We start from the raw sequence: 23,686 nt of genomic DNA on the forward strand, positions 1-23,686 counted from the left end.
ATATTTCATGAAGGGTCCGTAGGGAACAAGGAGGGAATGAGGAAAATTAAATTTTGGTCATGATGTGTTCCCTAGCGCGTACCCCACCGACTCCATGTACCAGCTTAACGTGCATGTAACTTCCCTCCTGTGCCAGCTATGAAGACGCAAATACATTTGCGTCCACCGTCAACTTGTCCTCTTTCAGAAGCACCATGAATGGATTATATAGTCCGTTCCTAAGTATGCTATGCCACCGTCTTTTTGTAGTACACTTTTCACTTTTTTCCTGCTCTAGCCTGAGTAGGCCCTGAATTCCTGCCATCTGAACCTCTTTTGTGGCTCCTGACTCTGCCCAGGCTACCTCTGTACTCGTGAACTCTGTCCTACATTCAGCGCGGCCCCTTGCGCTCAGCTCAAGCCTGCTTTCTGCCAAGACTGACTATAACCTTCGAGTTATCTGTTCCGCTCCCCGAGAATACATTCCTGCCTACTAGATCCTGTAAACATCCTCTCCAGCTGCAGAGCCAAAAAGGGCCGACCTGTCTTAATGCAAGTAATTCATAGCCTCCGTTGCCATGCTTCCATGGAAGGCCCCGTGCCCCCACGCTTCACATGTAGACACTTAGGCGCTCATACACGCATCCACAGTTAGCATAGAACAGCCTCTACCCTAGAGACCTTTTCCGCCCAGATAGTATAGTTCCTAAACATCAGATATCAGATATGATAGAAGTACAAGTTGATCTGACATGCCAGACTTCTGTCTCTTTCCGTCAGTGTAAATGTCAAGACCCCTGCACCCCGTCAATCACACGTCATGCAGCTGCGCGCGCATCCAAGCTTCCGATTTCTGCTGACATTGCAACATTCTGTTAGCACCACCCCTTGGTGCCACCCACTTGCGTCACCTATCAGTGACGTTTCTAGCACACACCTCTAGTTCACGCCTAGTTTACGCCTCTTGATGATGTATTGGTACCACGTGTATACTGTTATCTTGTCTTCTCTCAGCTGTTACGCCTCTTACATTGAACCTTATGATGTAAATCAAGTATATAAGCTATGTATTGTCAATAAACGAGAGCGCGCTCATCTATCCCTTCTGACACCCCTGTGGTGGTCAGAACATGATATCCTGATTCCTTTATGAGGAATAAAACCCTTAGAAACTCTAACACCACGGACTCTGTTTTCTTTCCTTCTGATTGAGTTATCATTGATTAAGTACTTACCTGCATAGAAATTAAGAGAGTAAATTAATTATTTACGTCACTCTGGTCTGTAATATGCCCCTGTAAGTAACAATGCAAACTGATTATAGTCTCGAAATGTCCATCAAATGCAATCGGCTAGCTATTGGTGGGCTATAGTATGCCAAAGTTTTGGTTACGCGTTATGGACTCTGGGCTGTAATATGCCCTTGTCAAGTTCAAGTTCAAGTTCAAAAAGCTTTATTCGAAGTCTAAAAACAATTCATAAAAGCATGTGCAATACAATCACAGTTTTAAAATTCATAACAATTACACTTTTGATTAAAAGACCAATAATAGAATTCAGTTTAAAAATTCTTAGGAGTAGACAAAAATTTCAGAGGGTGCATTTGAATTAAAATAATGGTTAAAAATTAATTCATCATTACAAGCTACAGCTATTCAATCATAACGGACCTTCTCAATCTCAGTATTGCTCTCAGATACATGGATGGTTATGGTATTAATGGTATAGTAATCATCCAATATCCTTAATTTATTATATGCTTCTCTTGACTTTCTTACTCCCCATGATAACAAAAGAGGTCTCAAAATTTGTCGCCTCGGATGGGACTAAAAGGTGCAATAAAGGGTACAATGAATATTTGATTGAAATGACACCTCATCGCAGGGACAGGTTATTTTTTCTCTAGACCAGTCGTTACACCTAGGCAGGGTTATTTGTCTATAAAAAGTTTCTAAACGGAAACATGTTAAAAGCCTACGAAAGAAAAAGGGTTGGTCTAATTGCCCTTGTCAATTCTGTTCACCACACCGCTTCCAAACTCCACTTCGGTTCGTGTAAAGAGCTCTTGGTAAGCCGATTTTTTTGATCCTACGGTTCCCCACATTAACTTATTTTCTGTACCAATGTGTGAACTCTTGCTCCACCACTATACCCTGCCTGTATTGTAAAACCTTAGTAAACACCCTAGGAGAGGCAGACAGCCAAAATGGCAATAACTGGAATTGGTAATGATTGATACCCACACAGAACCGTAGAAACCTCTGAGATCCACAGAAGCCAGGAAATCCCCCACTGACAGGAAGGGCAGAATCATCTGCAGCAATACCATTTTGAAGGACCGATGAGGAATGCACAAATTCAACACCTTCAGATCCAAAACAGGACGGAAGTCACCATTTCGCTTTTGGATCAGAAACAGGATCGAGTAAACCCCTGACCCTGTTGACTCATAGGCACTCTCACTACAGCCTCTTTGGAAACCAGGTCCTGCACCCCGTCCAACAGAACCCGACACTTGACCTGAGATCTGGGAACAGGTATAGCCCTGAACACATCCACTGGTGGAACCCCAAATTTGATCTGATAGCCCAGCTTGACAATCAGCAGGACCCATTTATCCCGAACGAACTCCTCCCAGACCGGGAAAAAAAGTCTTGAAGCGACCCCGACCGGTTCACTGGTAGAATATCGATATCAAAAATATTATTGTTCTAAATATCGAAAAAAATATATAGTTTACAAAATATCGACTCCTATACCTAAACAGGTAAGTACCAAAATATCTAATAAAAAACATCGAAGTAAAAAATATCGATTTATATATACATATATATATATATATATATATATATATAAAAGCTCCAAGTTACCCAGCAGCCCTTATTTCAGCGGGTAAAGGACACCACTGCATCCCAGTCTGCAGCTTTTCATGTCTTGATTGAAAGCCTGACGCGTTTCTGAGCCTACGCTCGTCTTCAGAGGCTCGACTTGAGTTGACGCTTTGACACTCTCACTCGCACTGCTTTGTGGGACTTATAGTCTGTGTCTCTTCCCTGTATGGGTGCGTGTTCTGCCATTTCACAGCCCTGGATGGGCCACGGGATTCAGATGTCCATTGATCCCTCGGCTGCTGCTTCACAGTAGGCTCGGCGACTTCCGGCCCATGACCCCCTTGTGGAGTTTTGAGCGGGGGGGTGCATACCTTCGCGGCTGGGCTGCCGCGTGTAAATGAAAGCTCCAAGATACCCACAGGTAAGGAATGCACTCATCCAACAGCCCTTATTTCAGCGGGTAAAGGACATCACTGCATCCCAGTCTGCAGCTTCTCATGTCTCAATTGAAAGCCTGACGCGTTTCTGAGCCTACTCTTGTCTTCAGAGGCTCGACTTGAGTTGACGCTTTGACACTCCCACTCGCACTGCTTTGTGGGACTTATAGTCTGTGTCTCTTCCCTGTATTGGTGCGTGTTCTGCCATTTCACAGCCCTGGATGGGCCACGGGATGCAGATGTCCATTGATCCCTCGGCTGCTGCTTCACAGTAGGCTCGGCGACATCCGGCCCATGACCCCCTTGTGGTTTATTGAGCGGGGGGTGCATACCTTCGTGGCTGGGCTGCCGCGTGTAAATGAAAGCTCCAAGTTACCCACAGGTAAGGAATGCACTCATCCAGCAGCCCTTATTTCAGCGGGTAAAGGACATCACTGCATCCCAGTCTGCAGCTTCTCATGTCTCGATTGAAAGCCTGTCGCGTTTCTGAGCCTACGCTCGTCTTCAGAGGCTCGACTTGAGTTGACGCTTTGACACTCCCACTCGCACTGCTTTGTGGGACTTATAGTCCGTGTCTCTTCCCTGTATGGGTGCGTGTTCTGCCATTTCACAGCCCTGGATGGGCCACGGGATGCAGATGTCCATTGATCCCTCGGCTGCTGCTTCACAGTAGGCTCGGCGACTTCCGAACCATGACCCACTTGTGGTTATTTTAGCGGGGGTGCATACCTTCGCGGCTGGGCTGCCGTGTGTAAATGAAAGCTCCAAGTTACCCACAGGTAAGGAATGCACTCATCCAGCAGCCCTTATTTCAGCGGGTAAAGGACATCCCTGCATCCCAGTCTGCAGCTTCTCATGTCTCGATTGAAAGCCTGACGCGTTTCTGATCCTACGCTCGTCTTCAGAGGCTCGACTTGAGTTGACGCTTTTAAACTCCCACTCGCACTGCTTTGTGGGACTTATAGTCCGTGTGTCTTCCCAGTATGGGTGCGTGTTCTGCCATTTCACAGCCCTGGATGGGCCACGGGATGCAGATGTTCATTGATCCCACGGCTGCTGCTTCACAGTAGGCTCAGCGACTTCTGGCCCATGACCCCCTTGTCGTTTGTTGAGCGGGGGGGTGCATACCTTCACGGCTGGGCTTCCACGTGTAAATGAAAGCTCAAAGTTACCCACAGGTAAGGAATGCACTCATCCAGCAGCCCTTATTTCAGCGGGTAAAGGACATCACTGCATCCCAGTCTGCAGCTTCTTATGTCTCGATTGAAAGCCTGATGCGTTTCTGAGCCTACGCTCGTCTTCAGAGGCTCGACTTGAGTTGACGCTTTGACACTCCCACTCGCACTGCTTTGTGGGACTTATAGTCCATGTCTCTTCCCTGTATGGGTGCGTGTTCTGCCATTTCACAGCCCTGGATGGGCCACGGCATGCAGATGTCCATTGATCCCTCGGCTGCTGCTTCACAGTAGGCTCAGCGACTTCCGGCCCATGACCCCCTTGAGGTTATTTGAGCGGGGGGTGCATACCTTCGCGGCTGGGCTACCGCGTGTAAATGAAAGCTCCAAGTTACCCACAGGTAAGGAATGCACTCATCCAAAAGCCCTTATTTCAGTGGGTAAAGGACATCACTGCATCAAAATCTGCAGCTTCTCATGTCTCGATTGAAAGCCTGATGCGTTTCTGAGCCTACGCTCGTCTTCAGAGGCTCGACTTGAGATGACGCTTTGACACTCCCACTCGCACTGCTTTGTGGGACTTATAGTCCGTGTCTCTTCCCTGTATGGGTGCGTGTTCTGCCATTTCACAGCCCTGGATGGGCCACGGGATGCAGATGTCCATTGATCCCTCGGCTGCTGCTCCACAGTAGGCTCAGCGATTTCCGGCCCATGACCCCCTTGTGGTTTTTTGAGCGGGGGGGTGCATACCTTCGCGGCTGGGCTGCCGCGTGTAAATGAAAGCTCCAAGTTACCCACAGGTAAGGAATGCACTCATCTAGCAGCCCTTATTTGAGCGGGTAAAGGACATCACTGCATCCCAGTCTGCAGCTTCTCATGTCTCGATTGAAAGCCTGACGCTTTTCTGAGCCTACGCTCATCTTCAGAGGCTCGACTTGAGATGACGCTTTGACACTCCCACTCGCACTGCTTTGTGGGACTTATAGTCCGTGTCTCTTCCCTGTATGGGTGCGTGTTCTGCCATTTCACAGCCCTGGATGGGCCACGGGATGCAGATGTCTATTGATCCCTCGGCTGCTGCTTCACCACAGTAGGCTCGGCGACTTCCGGCCCATGACCCCCTTGTGGTTTTTTGAGCGGGGGGTGCATACCTTCGCGGCTGGGTTGCCGCATGTAAATGAAAGCACCAAGTTACCCACAGGTAAGGAATGCACTCATCCAGCAGCCCTTCTTTCAGCGGGTAAAGGACATCACTGCATCCTAGTCTGCAGCTTCTCATGTCTCGATTGAAAGCCTGTCGCGTTTCTGAGCCTACGCTCGTCTTCAGAGGCTCGACTTGAGTTGACGCTTTGACACTCCCACTCGCACTGCTTTGTGGAACTTATAGTCCGTGTCTCTTCCCTGTATGGGTGTGTGTTCTGCCATTTCACAGCCCTGGATGGGCCATGGGATGCAGATGTCCATTGATCCCTCGGCTGCTGCTTCACAGTAGGCTCGGCGACTTCCGGCCCATGACCCCCTTGTGGTTATTTGAGCGGGGGGTGCATACCTTCGCGACTGGGCTGCCGCGTGTAAATGAAAGCTCCAAGTTACCCACAGATAAGGAATGCACTCATCCAGCAGCCCTTATTTCAGGGGGTAAAGGACATCACTGCATCCCAGTCTGCAGCTTCTCATGTCTCGATTGAAAGCCTGACGCGTTTCTGAGCCTACACTCGTCTTCAGAGGCTCGACTTGAGTTGACGCTTTGACACTCCCACTCGCACTGCTTTGTGGGACTTATAGTCCGTGTGCTTTCCTTTATGGGTGCGTGTTCTGCCATTTCACAGCCCTGGATGGGCCACGGGATGCAGATGTCCATTGATCCCTCGGCTGCTGCTTCACAGTAGGCTCTGCGACTTCCGGCCCATGACCCCCTTGTAGTTTTTTGAGCGGGGGGTGCATACCTTCGAGGCTGGGCTGCCGCGTGTAAATTAAAGCTCCAAGTTACCCACAGGTAAGGAATGCACTCATCCAGCAGCCCTTATTTCAGCAGGAAAAGGACATCACTGCATCCCAGTCTGCAGCTTCTCATGTCTCGATTGAAAGCCTGACGCGTTTCTGAGCCTACGCTCGTCTTCAGAGGCTCGACTTGAGTTGACGCTTTGACACTCCCACTCGCACTGCTTTGTGGGACTTATAGTCCGTGTCTCTTCCCTGTAAGGGTGCTTGTTCTGCCATTTCACAGCCCTGGATGGGCCACGGTATGCAGATGTCCATTGATCCCTCGGCTGCTGCTTCACAGCAGGCTCGGCCACTTCCGGGCCATGACCCCCTTGTGGTTTTTTGAGTGGGGGGTGCATACCTTCGCGGCTGGGCTGCCGCGTGTAAATGAAAGCTCCAAGTTACCCACAGGTAAGGAATGCACTCATCCAGCAGCCCTTATTTCAGCGGGTAAAGGACATCACTGCATCCCAGTCTGCAGCTTCTCATGTCTCGATTGAAAGCCTGACGCGTTTCTGAGCCTACTCTTGTCTTCAGAGGCTCGACTTGAGTTGACGCTTTGACACTCCCACTCGCACTGCTTTGTGGGACTTATAGTCTGTGTCTCTTCCCTGTATTGGTGCGTGTTCTGCCATTTCACAGCCCTGGATGGGCCACGGGATGCAGATGTCCATTGATCCCTCGGCTGCTGCTTCACAGTAGGCTCGGCGACATCCGGCCCATGACCCCCTTGTGGTTTATTGAGCGGGGGGTGCATACCTTCGTGGCTGGGCGGCCGCGTGTAAATGAAAGCTCCAAGTTACCCACAGGTAAGGAATGCACTCATCCAGCAGCCCTTATTTCAGCGGGTAAAGGACATCACTGCATCCCAGTCTGCAGCTTCTCATGTCTCGATTGAAAGCCTGTCGCGTTTCTGAGCCTACGCTCGTCTTCAGAGGCTCGACTTGAGTTGACGCTTTGACACTCCCACTCGCACTGCTTTGTGGGACTTATAGTCCGTGTCTCTTCCCTGTATGGGTGCGTGTTCTGCCATTTCACAGCCCTGGATGGGCCACGGGATGCAGATGTCCATTGATCCCTCGGCTGCTGCTTCACAGTAGGCTCGGCGACTTCCGAACCATGACCCACTTGTGGTTATTTTAGCGGGGGTGCATACCTTCGCGGCTGGGCTGCCGTGTGTAAATGAAAGCTCCAAGTTACCCACAGGTAAGGAATGCACTCATCCAGCAGCCCTTATTTCAGCGGGTAAAGGACATCCCTGCATCCCAGTCTGCAGCTTCTCATGTCTCGATTGAAAGCCTGACGCGTTTCTGATCCTACGCTCGTCTTCAGAGGCTCGACTTGAGTTGACGCTTTTAAACTCCCACTCGCACTGCTTTGTGGGACTTATAGTCCGTGTGTCTTCCCAGTATGGGTGCGTGTTCTGCCATTTCACAGCCCTGGATGGGCCACGGGATGCAGATGTTCATTGATCCCACGGCTGCTGCTTCACAGTAGGCTCAGCGACTTCTGGCCCATGACCCCCTTGTCGTTTTTTGAGCGGGGGGGTGCATACCTTCACGGCTGGGCTTCCACGTGTAAATGAAAGCTCAAAGTTACCCACAGGTAAGGAATGCACTCATCCAGCAGCCCTTATTTCAGCGGGTAAAGGACATCACTGCATCCCAGTCTGCAGCTTCTTATGTCTCGATTGAAAGCCTGATGCGTTTCTGAGCCTACGCTCGTCTTCAGAGGCTCGACTTGAGTTGACGCTTTGACACTCCCACTCGCACTGCTTTGTGGGACTTATAGTCCATGTCTCTTCCCTGTATGGGTGCGTGTTCTGCCATTTCACAGCCCTGGATGGGCCACGGCATGCAGATGTCCATTGATCCCTCGGCTGCTGCTTCACAGTAGGCTCAGCGACTTCCGGCCCATGACCCCCTTGAGGTTATTTGAGTGGGGGGTGCATACCTTCGCGGCTGGGCTACCGCGTGTAAATGAAAGCTCCAAGTTACCCACAGGTAAGGAATGCACTCATCCAAAAGCCCTTATTTCAGTGGGTAAAGGACATCACTGCATCAAAATCTGCAGCTTCTCATGTCTTGATTGAAAGCCTGATGCGTTTCTGAGCCTACGCTCGTCTTCAGAGGCTCGACTTGAGATGACGCTTTGACACTCCCACTCGCACTGCTTTGTGGGACTTATAGTCCGTGTCTCTTCCCTGTATGGGTGCGTGTTCTGCCATTTCACAGCCCTGGATGGGCCACGGGATGCAGATGTCCATTGATCCCTCGGCTGCTGCTTCACAGTAGGCTCAGCGATTTCCGGCCCATGACCCCCTTGTGGTTTTTTGAGCGGGGGGTGCATACCTTCGCGGCTGGGCTGCCGCGTGTAAATGAAAGCTCCAAGTTACCCACAGGTAAGGAATGCACTCATCTAGCAGCCCTTATTTGAGCGGGTAAAGGACATCACTGCATCCCAGTCTGCAGCTTCTCATGTCTCGATTGAAAGCCTGACGCTTTTCTGAGCCTACGCTCATCTTCAGAGGCTCGACTTGAGATGACGCTTTGACAATCCCACTCGCACTGCTTTGTGGGACTTATAGTCCGTGTCTCTTCCCTGTATGGGTGCGTGTTCTGCCATTTCACAGCCCTGGATGGGCCACGGGATGCAGATGTCTATTGATCCCTCGGCTGCTGCTTCACAGTAGGCTCGGCGACTTCCGGCCCATGACCCCCTTGTGGTTTTTTGAGTGGGGGGGTGCATACCTTCGCGGCTGGGTTGCCGCGTGTAAATGAAAGCACCAAGTTACCCACAGGTAAGGAATGCACTCATCCAGCAGCCCTTATTTCAGCGGGTAAAGGACATCACTGCATCCTATTCTGCAGCTTCTCATGTCTTGATTGAAAGCCTGTCGCGTTTCTGAGCCTACGCTCGTCTTCAGAGGCTCGACTTGAGTTGACGCTTTGACACTCCCACTCGCACTGCTTTGTGGGACTTATAGTCCGTGTCTCTTCCCTGTATGGGTGTGTGTTCTGCCATTTCACAGCCCTGGATGGGCCATGGGATGCAGATGTCCATTGATCCCTCGGCTGCTGCTTCACAGTAGGCTCGGCGACTTCCGGCCCATGACCCCCTTGTGGTTATTTGAGCGGGGGGTGCATACCTTCGCGACTGGGCTGGCGCGTGTAAATGAAAGCTCCAAGTTACCCACAGATAAGGAATGCACTCATCCAGCAGCCCTTATTTCAGGGGGTAAAGGACATCACTGCATCCCAGTCTGCAGCTTCTCATGTCTCGATTGAAAGCCTGACGCGTTTCTGAGCCTACACTCGTCTTCAGAGGCTCGACTTGAGTTGACGCTTTGACACTCCCACTCGCACTGCTTTGTGGGACTTATAGTCCGTGTGCTTTCCTTTATGGGTGCGTGTTCTGCCATTTCACAGCCCTGGATGGGCCACGGGATGCAGATGTCCATTGATCCCTCGGCTGCTGCTTCACAGTAGGCTCTGCGACTTCCGGCCCATGACCCCCTTGTAGTTTTTTGAGCGGGGGGTGCATACCTTCGAGGCTGGGCTGCCGCGTGTAAATTAAAGCTCCAAGTTACCCACAGGTAAGGAATGCACTCATCCAGCAGCCCTTATTTCAGCAGGAAAAGGACATCACTGCATCCCAGTCTGCAGCTTCTCATGTCTCGATTGAAAGCCTGACGCGTTTCTGAGCCTACGCTCGTCTTCAGAGGCTCGACTTGAGTTGACGCTTTGACACTCCCACTCGCACTGCTTTGTGGGACTTATAGTCCGTGTCTCTTCCCTGTAAGGGTGCTTGTTCTGCCATTTCACAGCCCTGGATGGGCCACGGTATGCAGATGTCCATTGATCCCTCGGCTGCTGCTTCACAGCAGGCTCGGCCACTTCCGGGCCATGACCCCCTTGTGGTTTTTTGAGTGGGGGGTGCATACCTTCGCGGCTGGGCTGCCGCGTGTAAACGAAAGCTCCAAGTTACCCACAGGTAAGGAATGCACTCATCCAGCAGCCCTTATTTCAGCGGGTAAAGGACATCACTGCATCCCAGTCTGCAGCTTCTCATGTCTCGATGAAAGCCTGATGCGTTTCTGAGCCTACGCTCGTTTTCAGAGGCTCAACTTGAATTGACGCTTTGAGACTCCCACTCGCACTGCTTTGTGGGACTTATAGTCCGTGTCTCTTCCCTGTATGGGTGCGTGTTCTGCCATTTCACAGCCCTGGATGGTCCACGGGATGCAGATGTCTATTGATCCCTCGGCTGCTGCTTCACAGTAGGCTCGGCGACTTCCGGCCCATGACCCCCTTGTGGTTATTTGGGGGATTGCATACCTTCACGGCTGGGCTGCCGCGTGTAAATGAAAGCTCCAAGTTACCCACAGGTAAGGAATGCACTCATCCAGCAGCCCTTATTTCAGGGGGTAAAGGACATCACTGCATCCCAGTCTGCAGCTTCTCATGTCTCGATTGAAAGCCTGACGCGTTTCTGAGCCTACACTCGTCTTCAGAGGCTCGACTTGAGTTGACGCTTTGACACTCCCACTCGCACTGCTTTGTGGGACTTATAGTCCGTGTGTCTTCCCTGTATGGGTGCGTGTTCTGCCATTTCACAGCCCTGGATGGGCCACAGGATGCAGATGTCCATTGATCCCTCGGCTGCTGCTTCACAGCAGGCTCGGCCACTTCCGGGCCATGACCCCCTTGTAGTTTTTTGAGCGTAGGGGTGCATACCTTCGAGGCTGGGCTGCCGCGTGTAAATTAAAGCTCCAAGTTACCCACAGGTAAGGAATGCACTCATCCAGCAGCCCTTATTTCAGCTGGAGAAGGACATCACTGCATCCCAGTCTGCAGCTTCTCATGTCTCGATTGAAAGCCTGACGCGTTTCTGAGCCTACGCTCGTCTTCAGAGGCTCGACTTGAGTTGACGCTTTGACACTCCCACTCGCACTGCTTTGTTGGACTTATAGTCCATGTCTCTTCCCTGTAAGGGTGCGTGTTCTGCCATTTCACAGCCCTGGATGGGCCACGGGATGCAGATGTCCATTGATCCCTCGGCTGCTGCTTCACAGCAGGCTCGGCCACTTCCGGGCCATGACCCCCTTGTGGTTTTTTGAGTGGGGGGTGCATACCTTCGCGGCTGGGCTGCCGCGTGTAAACGAAAGCTCCAAGTTACCCACAGGTAAGGAATGCACTCATCCGGCAGCCCTTATTTCAGCGGGTAAAGGACATCACTGCATCCCAGTCTGCAGCTTCTCATGTCTCGATTGAAGCCTGGCGCGTTTCTGAGCCTACGCTCGTCTTCAGAGGCTCGACTTGAGTTGACGCTTTGACACTCCCACTCGCACTGCTTTGTGGGACTCATAGTCCGTGTCTTTTCCCTGTATGTGTTGTATTCCTATATGATGTCACCTCTGGAATCATTGCATGTCATGTAGAATGCATTTGTGTCAGTGATCATTTTCAGTTGGATCCTGTCTGGTGAAACTACTGCCTACCTCCTGTGGATGTCTAAGTTGTCTCCCTTCTACAATAAATCTACTTGCTGTAACTCCACGTGTGGATTCATCATTACAGTATGGGTGCGTGTTCTGCCATTTCACAGCCCTGGATGGGCCATGGGATGCAGATGTCCATTGATCCCTCTGCTGCTGCTTCACAGTAGGCTCGGCGACTTCCGGCCCATGACCCCCTTGTGGGTTTTTGAGCGGGGGGTGCATACCTTCGCGGCTGGGCTGCCGCGTGTAAATGAAAGCTCCAAGTTACCCATTAAGGCTCGGACAAGACGGAGGTCCTCATCCTGGGCTCCTCACCCTCCGCCTGGGACGACTCCTGGTGGCCTCCCGCCCTGGGCACCGCACCCAAACCGACAGACCATGCACGCAACCTGGGCTTCATCCTGGACTCCTCCCTCTCCATGACCAGGCAAGTCAACGCCGTCTCCTCGTCGTGCTTCAACATCCTGCGCATGCTACGGAAGATCTTCTGGTGGATCCCCACCGAGACCAGGAAGACCGTCACCCAGGCCCTCGTCACTAGCCGACTGGACTACGGCAACGCCCTCTACGCCGGTACCTCCGCCAAGCTCCAGAAGAGACTCCAGCGGATCCAGAACGCCTCAGACAGACTCATCCTCGACATCCCACGAACCAGCCACATCTCCGGACATCTGAGAGACCTTCACTGGCTCCCCGTCAACAAAAGAATCACCTTCCGCCTCCTCACCCACGCACACAAAGCCCTACACGACCAAGGCCCGAGCTACCTCAACAGCCGGATCAACTTCTACGCTCCCAAACGCCACCTCCGATCAGCCAACCACGCCCTCGCCTCCGTCCCCCGCATCCGAAGAGCGACCACAGGAGGAAGGTCCTTCTCCTACCTGGCCGCCAAGACCTGGAACTCCCTCCCGACCGACCTGCGCCTGACCCAAGACCACCTCTCCTTCAGGAAGAAGCTGAAGACCTGGCTGTTCGAGCAGTAGCGGCACCCCCCCTCCCCCAAGCGCCTTGAGACCCTACGGGTATGTAGCGCGCTCTATAAGTGTCATTGATTGATTGATTGACCCACAGATAAGGAATGCACTCATCCAGCAGCCCTTATTTCAGGGGGTAAAGGACATCACTGCATCCCAGTCTGCAGCTTCTCATGTCTTGATTGAAAGCCTGACGCGTTTCTGAGCCTACACTCGTCTTCAGAGGCTCGACTTGAGTTGACGCTTTGGCACTCCCACTCGCACTGCTTTGTGGGACTTATAGTCCGTGTGTCTTCCCTGTATGGGTGCGTGTTCTGCCATTTCACAGCACTGGATGGGCCACGGGATGCAGATGTCCATTGATCCCTCGGCTGCTGCTTCACAGTAGGCTCTGCGACTTCCGGCCCATGACCCCCTTGTAGTTTTTTGAGCGGGGGGGTGCATACCTTCGAGGCTGGGCTGCCGCATGTAAATTAAAGCTCCAAGTTACCCACAGGTAAGGAATGCACTCATCCAGCAGCCCTTATTTCAGCAGGAAAAGGACATCACTGCATCCCAGTCTGCAGCTTCTCATGTCTCGATTGAAAGCCTGACGCGTTTCTGAGCCTACGCTCGTCTTCAGAGGCTCGACTTGAGTTGACGCTTTGACACTCCCACTCGCACTGCTTTGTGGGACTTATAGTCCGTGTCTCTTCCCTGTAAGGGTGCGTGTTCTGCCATTTCACAGCCCTGGATGGGCCACGGGATGCAGATGTCCATTGATCCCTCGGCTGCTGCTTCACAGCAGGCTCAGCCACTTCCGGGCCATGACCCCCTTGTGGTTTTTTGAGTGGGGGGTGCATACCTTCGCGGCTGGGCTGCCGAGTGTAAACGAAAGCTCCAAGTTACCCACAGGTAAGGAATGCACTCATCCAGCAGCCCTTATTTCAGCGGGTAAAGGACATCACTGCATCCCAGTCTGCAGCTTCTCATGTCTCGATGAAAGCGTGATGCGTTTCTGAGCCTACGCTCGTCTTCAGAGGCTCGACTTGAATTGACGCTTTGACACTCCCACTCGCACTGCTTTGTGGGACTTATAGTCCGTGTCTCTTCCCTGTATGGGTGCGTGTTCTGCCATTTCACAGCCCTGGATCGGCCACGGGATGCAGATGTCCATTGATCCCTCGGCTGCTGCTTCACAGTAGGCTCGGCGACTTCCGTCCCATGACCCCCTTGTGGTTTTTTGAGCGGGGGGGGGGTGCATACCTTCGCGGCTGGGCTGCCGCGTGTAAATGAAAGCTCCAAGTTACCCACAGGTAAGGAATGCACTCATCCGGCAGCCCTTATTTCAGCGGGTAAAGGACATCACTGCATCCCAGTCTGCAGCTTCTCATGTCTCGATTGAAAGCCTGACGCGTTTCTGAGCCTACGCTCGTCTTCAGAGGCTCGACTTGAGTTGAAGCTTTGACACTCCCACTCGCACTGCTTTGTGGGACTTATAGTCGATGTCTCTTCCCTGTAAGCGTGCGTGTTCTGCCATTTCACAGCCCTGGATGGGCCACAGGATGCAGATGTCCATTGATCCCTCAGCTGCTGCTTCACAGCAGGCTCGGCCACTTCCGGGCCATGACCCCCTTGTGGTTTTTTGAGTGGGGGGTGCATACCTTCGCGGCTGGGCTGCCGCGTGTAAACGAAAGCTCCAAGTTACCCACAGGTAAGGAATGCACTCATCCAGCAGCCCTTATTTCAGCGGGTAAAGGACATCACTGCATCCCAGTCAGCAGCTTCTCATGTCTCGATGAAAGCCTGATGCGTTTCTGAGCCTACGCTCGTCTTCAGAGGCTCGACTTGAATTGACGCTTTGACACTCCCACTCGCACTGCTTTTTGGGACTTATAGTCCGTGTCTCTTCCCTGTATGGGTGCGTGTTCTGCCATTTCACAGCCCTGGATGGGCCACGGGATGCAGATGTCCATTGATCCCTCGGCTGCTGCTTCATAGTAGGCTCGGCGATTTCCGTCCCATGACCCCCTTGTGGTTTTTTGAGCGGGGGGGGGGGTGCATACCTTCGCGGCTGGGCTGCTGCGTGTAAATGAAAGCTCCAAGTTACCCACAGCTAAGGAATGCACTCATCCGGCAGCCCTTATTTCAGCGGGTAAAGGACATCACTGCATCCCAGTCTGCAGCTTCTCATGTCTCGATTGAAGCCTGACGCGTTTCTGAGCCTACGCTCGTCTTCAGAGGCTCTACTTGAGTTGACGCTTTGACACTCCCACTCGCACTGCTTTGTGGGACTCATAGTCCGTGTCTTTTCCCTGTATGTGTTGTATTCCTGTATTCCTATATGATGTCACCTCTGGAATCATTGCATGTCATGTAGAATGCATTTGTGTCAGTGATCATTTTCAGTTGGATCCTGTCTGGTGAAACTACTGCCTACCTCCTGTGGATGTCTAAGTTGTCTCCCTTCTACAATAAATCTACTTGCTGTAACTCCACGTGTGGATTCATCACTACAGTATGGGTGCGTGTTGTGCCATTTCACAGCCCTGGATGGGCCCCGGGATGCAGATGTCCATTGATCCCTCGGCTGCTGCTTCACAGTAGGCTCGGCGACTTCCGGCCCATGACCCCATTTTACCACTTCTTAAATACCGAATCGGTATGATTCGGTATTTTAGAAGTGGTAATTTAGAATTACCTACATCGGGCCCTAGTTGTTTTATCCTTTTCCCTTTATGTTTTCCACCGGGTTGCATATAGAGATTCACGATCAGGAGACCCAGGTTAGGGGAAATTTCCACTTTAATATATTGCATCCATGTAGAGTCTAAGTCGATGCAAGTTGGTGACCAGGTGAAATCTGTTGATGTGAAAATGGATAGGCCCCCTTTGGCCCTGCTGGAGCGTCCATTCTTCTGGGCTGGAACAAAGAATTCTTTGTATCCCACTAGAGGCCAGTTTTTAGTCTGCCATGTTTCTTGAAACAATAGTATTATGAATTGGGTTATAAACTCAATAAAGTTGTTTTCCTCAAGCTTCGCATTTAAACCATTGATGTTCCATGAGCAGATCATGCAGCCCTGCTTTTCACCCGTCGTTGGGCTGCTGTCAGTTCAAACTAAATTCCTATGTGATTGTGCCCGAGTAGTTTGTTGGGACCTTTCGAGCATGTCTGCCTCTTGGTGAGCGAAAGTGATTGTGATTTGCCTTAATCGCTGCGCTTCCACTTCGGTACTGCTTCTTAAATCTGGCCCTTTGGCATTTTTTAAAGGCATATTTTAGGGTTTTGTTTCCGCAGCGGGCTGGGATATCGCGCGGGCTCCACTTTTTTTTAGTTCAATGCCCCATGCGGCAAAAGCCTCCCTATGAGACAGGATTAGATCTGTGGTGATGTGGTTTGTCCACGTTGTGATCGTCGAGTCGGAGCCTGCTTGAAGAGGGTTTGGTTTAAACTCAATTGATTCAGGGTCGCTTGATTTTAAGTGTCGCAGACCTGGTAGTTCTTCTAGAAGTCTTAAAATGGCCCCTCTGTTCAGGATGTCATAAGACCCTCTTGAACTGTATTGTGGGTTAAACTCGATTTTGTTGCTTGTCGTGGGCCGCTTTTGGATTTTTGGTTGTCTGCTCTCTTCATTAAATTGAGAGGCCGTTCCTGCCTGGTCCGCCTCTAGCTCTAGTGGATGTGAGTTTGCCGTCTGTGCGCTGTTGGCAAAATCTTGTCCGTTAAGGACTGGGGCTAATGATACGTGAGACTCTCCGCCCTGTGTGCCTCGAAAATTGATTCCCTTGATCTTTGCGGCATTATCTAAGTTGACTTGACTTTTAGTGTCTGGGGCTTGACTAGGTGAGTTATTGTCGCTTAATTCCTTCCTTTGGTTAATGTTTATGTTTATTCCTGGCTCTTGAAGTGGTACCTTACGATCTAGTTTTTGTCCCACGGGTTTGAAGATGCTAAACACTTTTAATGCGTTCTGCTTTGTCATTGTTTGACCTTTTGCTACTTCTGAGGTTAAGGGTGCCTTGGTGGGTGAGTGAACCGTCGGCGTAGACCCTTGCTCTGACGTTGTTCTAGTTTGGAGTGGAATGCTCTCGGGGTGCTGTTTGGCTTCCTTAATCTCAGGATTGTTGATGGATTTTTCCGAGGAGGTTTGTGGAACCCATTGGTTGAGTGCTTTTGCATTTCTGGCTTTCCTTAGTCGCTTCCGTACTCTCTTTGTAAGTGTTGGAGCCTGTTTGATCTGATTAGCGATTGGCACGACGTTGGGAATTGGCCCCTGAATTAACTCGGCCACCTCTATGCGGTTAACCGGGTTATGTTCATCGAGTCTTGCTGGCGACCTGTTTTCCTTTGCTGGGGGAAAGTGTAGATGGTCTAGAAATTCCAGGCTCTCTTCGCCCCTACTAGCATTGGTCTGCCTTGTCACCCTGCCTGGGCCCTCTATAGAATGCTGATTGCTGGTTGATTCACTTGCTGTTGTGGTTGTTTCCGTGGAAGAGTCTTTTGGCGAGTCCTTGACAGCCCCCAGTATCTGGGTCATCAGGCTGGGTACTGTGGGCAGTTTGTCTATTATATTGGAGCAGTGACAAGTATAGAAAGTATGATCCTTGTTTAATTGAACTTTGATAATCATGGTGTTTAAGTCTTGTAGGTGTGCTTCAATTCCCTGGACGTGAAACACTAGGAGGTTGAGCAAGTCGACTTGAGTATCCAATTTGTCCGCGTGATAGGACATGGCCGCTCCTATGGTGTCTTTATTAATTGCGGCCAAATGGAAACCATTTGACTGTTCTCTTGTGATTCCCCCTGAGAGTTTCTGTGGATGGGAATGGGTGATATAGCAGGATGTACAAAGGGGTCTGAATGGATGAGATGCTCATGCAGTTGGTCGCTCCCTGGCCTTTTATCGCTACTCTCTTCCTTCCCTTGACCTTGATTGTTTTGCGCTGATAACTTGCGTGTGCTTCGTCCGGGTGTTGCAGACTCAGTTGCTGTTAGATTTAGTTCCTGTAGCTTCGGTGTCAAGCTATCTTTGATGGCATCGGTGTCTTCAGTATCTCGTCCAGTTGTGGCAGAGCGGCACTTTTTTTCCAAACCCGGCGTGAGCTGACTAGACGTTGGACTGTGAGAGTTTACCTGTGGCATTGGGCACGGTTTTTCAGCATGGGATTGCACCTGAGGCTGCAGAAGGGATTCCTCAATTATTGTAGGGGACATATTCTGAATTAGATGTACACTCTGCAGACTCTGCTCTAGAAAAACTGAGTCGTCAGTTGCGTCAGTTGTCTAATCTGGAAATCTTCAACCTCCTGCTCTTGATCTTAGGACGGATGATGACGGTTCCCGGCTTGACACCAATCATGAGGTTCCTAGAGTGCTTCGACACTCTTCAAGGTCAATCAAGAAACCTTCTCATTTAAAAGACAATGTATCTTAATGAAAGTATTGTTGTTTATCTCTTGTTTTATAATTAATGTTTTCTTCTTCTTTTGCTCTTTTTTTATGGGGGGAAGATGTGTAGCATCCTTCACTCTCTGATCTACACTGTATGACATCATGAATTCCATGTGGTTACCACAGTTACTAGAATGTATGCTTTCAAGCTGAGGTGGTTATTACTTTGAGCTTGGATGAGATCTGGATGTGTCTCCTTTTATCTCCAATAAACCTGAGCTCCATCTCTACTCAATCCTGTGTCTGCTGTTTTCTTATTAAGAACCAGGATCTTACAGAAGCCCTACGGTCCGCATCACCACCATACCGGCCTCTCTGTGTCCACCCCCGGCTCTTACTTTGCGGTCGCCTCTAACGGCTGCCGCGCTTGCTTTCGTCTCCCCCTCCAGCCGCCGCCTCTTACCTTGCTGGCCTTGCTAGCACCTGCTCACTTGTTCCAAGGTGCAGTTAGCGGCTCCTCCACCGCAGGCTGGCTGAATGCGGGCAACAGTCTCTGCGGGGACGTTAGTCAGGTATTCAGGTATTTCAGGTATTTGCCGGGGGGGTCCGACTCACGGGCTCATGGGATGACCCACAGGATGGCTCGCTGCAGCTCCCGCTCCCGTTGGGTCGTTCCCACAGTCCCACCGAGATTGCTTCCACGGCCCCCTGGACAACTCGCTACGGCTCCCGCCGCTCCCGCCTCTCTCGGGCTGCTCCCGCCGTTCTGGCTGACGTTTCTACAGGGCGCGCCACCTACACCTGGAAGCCGCTCCCGGTAACCACTGTGGCTGTCTGCAGTCAGGGGTCTCAGGCTCAGACGGCCGCTCTAGCTCTGGCTCTGGCGGGCGGTGAAATTTGTAGCAGTGGAAACTCTGGGATAGCGTCCGACCTCTGCACAAGCGTAGTTGTGGACACAGCACACTTTGCCTTCTCCATCTCCTCTCACTCTATACACCCACACTTCAATTATGATCTATGGGCACTTCTAATTGTTTGGCTGCCTGATTGCGCTACACCTCCTCACCTACTCTCCACCTGCTGACCGGATTTGCGTGGGACAGACCTCGCCGGACCCGCTTCGCGGGTCCCGCAGCGCCGCATTTCCAGTGCGTGCATTTCCAAGGAGGAGCTGTATCTTCGGGGCTGCGGATTTGACGGCAGGGCTGCGAGCTAGGAAGCAGGGACTCAACCTTCCAGGAGTCCCTGCGAGCCCTCGTTACACCTGGGCTGCTCTCCCTGCTGGCCCCGCCCCCCGCCCACGGACTGAAAAGCAGGCGAGGTGCCTGACTGTGTGGGACACTTCTAATTGTTTGGCTGCCTGATTGCGCTACACCTCCTCACCTACTCTCCACCTGCTGACCGGATTTGCGTGGGACAGACCTCGCCGGACCCGCTTCGCGGGTCCCGCAGCGCCGCATTTCCAGTGCGTGCATTTCCAAGGAGGAGCTGTATCTTCGGGGCTGTGGATTTGACGGCAGGGCTGCGAGCTAGGAAGCAGGGACTCAACCTTCCAGGAGTCCCTGCGAGCCCTCGTTACACCTGGGCTGCTCTCCCTGCTGGCCCCGCCCCCCCGCCCATAATCTCTCCTTCTCCATCTCTTAAGGACCTTTAGGGGCCGCTGCGCGGGAGCGAGCGGGAGCGACCGGGAGAAGCCCGGGACAAGGGCGGGACCGTCCTAGGCCGTCACAGGCCGGAGCAGGCCGGGCTGGGCCTACCCTCTTGGTTTCTCATACTGTACAGGTACTTACAGGTTACATAATTTTGTTGCAACTATTTTTTGGTGACATTACTGACTGACCCTCCTGGAGTTTATCCATGCCTTCACTAACAAAGGAGAGTACCCCTCAGAAGCCGGGTGGAGTGAAAAATGGGACTCTTGAAAATTACTTTGCCCGGGCTGTGGGGGAGGTGGATAAAGAGGGAAATTTGTCAAGGCTAAGGGCGGAACGTAGACGATCAGTAGACAATATGAAAAATACCCCCATGGGAGATCTATCTATTACTCTAAGGGAGGAGTCAACCCGCATTGAGGATGTCCCACTCTTGTTAAGGGAAGGGATGAACACCCCCCCAATTGAAATTACTAGCACTGCTCCACCTATTAGTATTAGTCCCGTTAGGGGGGCCACAGCTTTAATACCACAACCGCCCATAACCCGTAATGACAGACACTCAAAATTGAAAGTAGTTACCACAAAAGCAATCCCAGGACCCCCCCCCAAAAAACGTAGGAGAAAGGCTAAGGGAGCACAGGGTGGCAGCAAACTCAAGACTCTACACCTAGATTTCGGGAAATCTTTAAAAGATCAGGTACCCACAGTAAAACCATCGGTAGAGTCACACTCTAAGCCAAATGTGCAGGAAGCTATAGCTCCCGCCATGAGTATAGATGTAGGTGCTAGTAGTGATAAAGTCCCCCTTTCTGTTGTGCCAATGGGAAACTTGGAATTTCTCCTAAGGTCTCTGTTACTCCCGATCAGCGAAAGTGTAAAAAAGATCGAGATTAGGTTAACCATACTGGAGGCCACATTGGGAAGTCTGAAAAACCGTAGTGGTCGGCAGGAAAGTGATTTAACAACTATCACTAGCCCTGTGGCCTCGCAAGGGTTAAAACATAGGGGGGTAAACCCAACACCAATTCCACCCCAGGTCACAAATGGGGTAGTCCCCCAAAAACCACCAAACCCAAACCCTGTAACCACCATTGCACCCCATGCCAATACACCTAACCCCCCCCCTGTATTAGTACCTCAGGCACACACGACAGTAAACAACATCCCGGATAATCACAAAATGCCGCCGGCAAGACCCCGTCGTCCTAATCTACCACCTGAGACTAACGACTTTATAGTAGTTATGGCTGGGGTCCCTCAACTTGATGAAGGGGAAATAGAGGATTTCTGTACTCTAAAAACTAGGGTCATTAAGTGGCTAAACAGAAATAGACCCCTCCCAAGACATCTTAACAATGAGATTATAATGGTAAGAAGGGTCCCATGGGTGGGGAGAAGGCAGAAATCAATCACGGGGGACTGTATTTTGGTAAGCTTTAGGGACAAGGGCACGGTGTCGTACATCTGTCAAGGGGAAAACATATCAAGGGAATCTACCATCCATACCCTTCGCGTGTCTTTCTTCTTCCAAAGTACCCCAGGCCTACAACATCCACCCCAACGACACGATGGATGGGAGAAAGTGGGAAGAAGAGGGCGCCACCAGGCTTCTCATCCCTGGCCACTTCTTGGTAGAACGGCACCTTTCCTCCCAACTTACAACCGGTTCAACTGTCTAAATGATTTAGAGGGGGTGGATTGACAAATAGACAAGGCCCCTAAGGACACCGTAGAAAAGGGTGCCCAAGCAGTAACACCAGTGGTGCAAAGACATTTGGCCCTGCAAACCCAACTAGGTAGGGTGGAGGACTCTATGCCTGTAATTAATGAACAATTAACACATACCCAGATACCACCTGTAGCTCTATTAGGGGATGCGGAACAGACCCCATGTCGGTTTGTTAGCTGGAACGTGGCAGGGACTAGAGCCAAAAGACTAGATCCCACATGGATAGATTTTATAGCCAGTAACCATGTAATCGCCTTACAAGAAACATGGGACACCGCACCAACCTTCTGGCTGGATGGGTTCACAAGCTTTACTATTCCAGCAATTCCAAGCAGCGCAGGAAGAGCTAAGGGCGGACTAGTGCTCCTCTTCTCGCTGAAACTGGCAGGAACGTTTAAACAATTAGAGTCTAGGTCCCCAAATATTTTAATGGTAGAATGGACTATTTCACCAGGGCGGGTCCTAGTGGTCTCAAATTTTTATAATTCCTGGGCTAGACAAACAGATACAGCCCATGTGGACCATTTGGAAAACGTTCTTATTGACTATAGTCACAAATCTTGCACTAATTTCGATTTTTTAATCTTAGGTGATTTTAACATCCAAAAATGTGTTTTAAAATGTAACTTAGGCAATTCAGATGGTCAAACAGAAAATGGCAATTTGCACTTTGTTCACACCAAAGCGGGGGAGGCGCTGGAATTTCTCCTTGCTAGCCTTAATATGTCTGAACCCCTTAGCACTGGTAGTGGCGAATCGCCTCCCACTTACAAAGGGTCTGAAAGTGGGTCTGTGATAGATTTTATTTTTGTTTCTCAGGGCTTAACCTCTAAGTTGGGGATTTACGAGGTAACTGCCTCCCCACATAGTGATCACAACCCAGTCTCTGTACAGGTTCATTGGAGTGACTTATGGAGCAAACACCTGGGTCTTCCCAGGGCTTGCACATCGACGGTGCCCAGTGACCAGGGCAGACGGCTCAAGTGGGGAAAGGTGGTTCAGGAAACCTTTATGGCTTCCCTGTGCCCAAAGATAGAGGAACCCATGCGTATCTGTTTAGACCAAAACGCCCCCAATGAAGAGATTGTCTCAGCTTTTAATTTAATTTGCGCACTCACGGCTGAAGAACTAACAGTTCCCAATTCCAATCTGCTACCAAATCCATTTAAATGGTTTGATAGAAGCTGCTCTAAAGCCAATAAAGATCTGAAAAATGCCCTTAAAACAAAGCCGAGGGATAAAACTTTAATCTCTAAATTAAGGCGAGAGTATAAATTGGCTGTAAAAAATAGAAAAAATACAATTAAAAAGAATGCCTGGAGTGATTTGCTTGACGTTGATATACTACGGAATAGTAAAAGATTCTGGGACATCATAAACAACCAATTTTTCTCTGGGGAGACCAACACAATCTCCGACTGTATTATCAGTGACGAGAAATGGGTTGATCACTTCAAAAATATATATGGCGGTAATGACCCTGTGAACGGTACTGAGACAGGAATGACCAGGGGTTTAGTGGCAGTAGAATTTAATGAAGAGGAGGTATATAAAGCTATAATGGACTCCACGAAAAATAAGGCTCCGGGCCCGGATGGAGTCCCGGTAGACTTCTTCATATACGCCCCAACCACCTGGTCTAAAGTCCTTACAAATGTCTTCAGGGCAACAAATGATGGATGTTTTCCAGAAACCTGGAACACATCTGTCATAGTACCAATTTTTAAAAAAGGAGACAGGGAGAACCCGGGATGTTACCGCCCAATCTCTTTGATAGACTCTGCCTTTAAGATCCTGGGCAGAGTACTACTGACGAAGTTGAGAACAAACCTGGAGATCTGTGGGGATCTCGCAGAGATTCAATATGGCTTTAGGGAAAAACGGGGAACCTTAGAGCAATGCTCAAATTTACACCTCCTAATATCAAAGTACACGGTGGCCGGGGAGGGTTCATTGTATTTAGCCTTTATGGACCTTTCCTCGGCCTTCGACTTGGTTAACAGGGCCAAGCTTTGGGCTATACTGCGCGAGCTTGGTATTGAGGAC

The sequence above is a fragment of the Lissotriton vulgaris genome, chromosome 12 (genome assembly GCF_964263255.1).
Source record: "Lissotriton vulgaris chromosome 12, aLisVul1.2, whole genome shotgun sequence".
NCBI classification, from domain to species: domain Eukaryota; kingdom Metazoa; phylum Chordata; class Amphibia; order Caudata; family Salamandridae; genus Lissotriton; species Lissotriton vulgaris.